Consider the following 3,184-nt stretch of genomic DNA (forward strand, 5'->3'; position numbering starts at 1 on the left):
GGGCTAAGCTAAGGATTCAAGGATTCAAGGCTTTGATTGTCATTTGTACAGAGCTACAGTGTAGATTATGTCAATGAAAAACTTAGGTCACAGCTAAGCTAAGGTCACAGCTAAGCTAAGCTAACCTTCGTATTTAATGTACAGACATGGAATTGGTATCAGTTTTCTTGATTAACTTAAATGTAATTATCTCTAATATTAGGCAGAACATTTCAGTTGAAAAGCTGAAACAAATAAATACACAGTCAAATCAAATGATTGCTAATAGACTGTCAAATGATGAGTGTCTTTTGTTCAGTAGATAAAGAAATTCTCTCCTGTGCTGATACTAAAAAAAACTCTCCTGTTTCAGAAAGTAGAAATGTCATTTTTGCTGTTTGCTGTGAGGGGGAGAAGTTTGCAAGAGATTTACAGATTCAGATTTAGTTTGCAAACTTTAGGCTCAGCAATATCTGCATGGACAAGGTTTAAATAAGTAAAGTGGATAAGGAAAAAGTGCAGAGGATTTGAGATTTGAGATTGAATTTGGATGGCAGATCTGTGAACATAGAGCCCATGGCAATGTCCTGTGGGCTCCCACGCAGCCAGAAGCCAACTCGCTGAGTGGGAGTGAGACAGACTGATTGAAATTCGCCTCAAAGCGCCGCTCTGCCCTCGCTGACATGCAGAGGGGAGACTTCACCCGATTACTTTATGAGGTGAAGGCACTCACTTCCATTGGACTGTGATGTGCTGTTACTTCACTGACTGGTAGATACCTAGATCTGTGGGAGTGTGTGTTTCCCATAGGAAGACAAGTGAGAGTCATGCAGGGGAACAAACAGTAAAGAAGGAGAGAATGAGAAGAGTGAGGATACCGCTGATAGTAAGAACAGACAAAACAGTGTTTTTTAAAATAATTTTGTTGGGTGCTTTATCATGTCAGAAAATATTTTTTGGCAGCCTGCAAAATTAATTTAGTTTTGCAGACTGCCAAAAATGATTAATTTAATTATCTGGCAATTATTTCCTACAAAAAATGTATCTCAGTTGCTTATTTGCTTTCAGATCGACAAGCGAGTTATTCATCCTTACTCATGTGGAAGATGTGAAAACCGTTATATGGCAGGACATAGTTTTACATAGATTTGAAATTTTGCAATGGAATATTTCCTTTTTTGAATCTACCTTTCTTTAGGATAACACCAAAAATGATTGCAATCAAACTTCTCTACCTCTAGGGACTTTTCACTCATGAACAATTAGAGAGTGTGAAAGAGAAGTTCCCGTGACCCTGGCAACCTTATTAACTCTGTTTATTATCATCCAGAAGTAGTTTACCTGATCTCGCAGTGGCTGGATGAAAAGCACATTTCCTATGCTGTTCAGTCAGTTCCTACTTTTCAACCAACTGGGAATTATCTAATTTCATCCTTCTAGTTTATTTATTTTCCCTGAAAAACAGAACATAAACACCTTTTATTGGGAGTAGGGAGTTCATACAGGGCTCCTCATAAAAGTATGGTTTAGATTAGAGCGCTGTGTGTGAATGTGAGCGAGCGAGGGGAGAAGATGCAGACAGTGGTGGCACAGCTGATTCTATCACAGGGTCTACTTCCTCTCCACAGGATTTCTGCTTCCTGTTGTGTTGCCATGGTGCTGCACACAAAAGAGGACAAGCTTCTCTTCTCCAGGAAGCCATAAATAATTGATTGGCAAGTGGCTTAATCAGCCCTGAGGCAGCCTAGCAATTCCACCGCTAATTCCACAGCTGGCTATAAATAACTCATTACGCTAATTATGGTATGTGAGCACACAGCTAGCCTGCGAGCGCAAACACAGTCAAGCATGACTACTGCGGGTTCAAACATGGTGTCCGTATGGCAATGCTCAAGTTATAAACGTCCAGCAGCAGCATGCAGTGAGCACCACTGCTAAGATGGAGTGAGAGGAGCCTGGAAACTTTTTTAAACCGAATGCCCTGTTTATGTTTACTAAAGATAAGCTGCTCGCTTCCCCTCCTGCTTGACAAGGACAGTGGATGTGATTCTCTATGACACCAAACTAACAGAACTCTCTAACATGACAGGCATCTCCTGCTGAGACGTTGACACATCTCAATCCCACTCTCATTTTGATGGAGCCTGTCCTCCCGACAGCCGGCAGCGACAAGAGGACTCAGATGATGGTAAAGCAGAAGGAGAAGCACTTAAGAGACTTGGGAGAGGTCTTCCTCCTCTGGGCAAAGCAATAATGACCTTACTGTCTCTGTCTATGTCAATAGCACTCCAGTGTCCATCTATTTCAATCACATCCAGACTTCCTGCTAATGACAGGAAGTGCTGATAATGCACAGGAAATAGTCACAACACACTGTGAAAGGCTGCATTTTGGAACATTCTCCCACCTTCAGATGTTTACAGCCTGCTGAAGACTCAAGAAGAGACACACAAACACAAAACATGCTGACGTCAACCACTACATTTAATGGATGGTTAAGAATGGTGGGCGATCAAACCAAATGCAGCACACATATGAACAAATACGGAGCTTTAAGAACAGTTAGTTCCTCAGGGCAAAGTGGAGAGCATGTGAGGACTCTATTATAATCGCCAACACTAATGCATTCTTCCTCCACAGCATTACAAGTTCGCCTACTCTTCACCATTCACCACTCTCACTTCTCGTTCACTTTAAATACACAAAGTTCCATAAAGAGACAATTTAAAGATCTTGAGGCAATATCTCTTGCCTCTGTGAAGAGTGGCCCAGGAACACAGTGCGCCAGGGTAGGATTTTCACGGCGGCCATGACGGCCATGGCCGTCGTAGCCCCTCGGTCTGGCCGTTATGCCCCACAAATAATTGTACGTCCTACGGCCACCATGGCCTGTGTGCCCCTGATACTGTTAAAATCTCGAAGTTGTTTTAAAAGCGTCAGAACAGTGGTTTCTGAACTGCATTATGCTGCGTTCACAACGGACGCGATGCGAATATTCGCATTGCTCTAACCGCTGGAGTTTCACCGCGGCTGTCAGCTGTTTACTCCTGTCATTCAAACAGGACGCGGGGGAGGGGCTTATTTCCATGTAAATACTGTGGTGGAAACCAACTACGACAAAATTAACCTATTATACAGTATATCCTATACAGTGATTTAATTGTAAAACACGTTTCAAAATGATGCTGAAGTAACAACATACTGA

Source organism: Notothenia coriiceps, unplaced genomic scaffold (genome assembly GCF_000735185.1).
Source record: "Notothenia coriiceps isolate Sejong01 unplaced genomic scaffold, NC01 NC01_scaffold00028797, whole genome shotgun sequence".
In the NCBI taxonomy this organism is placed as follows: Eukaryota; Metazoa; Chordata; class Actinopteri; order Perciformes; family Nototheniidae; genus Notothenia; species Notothenia coriiceps.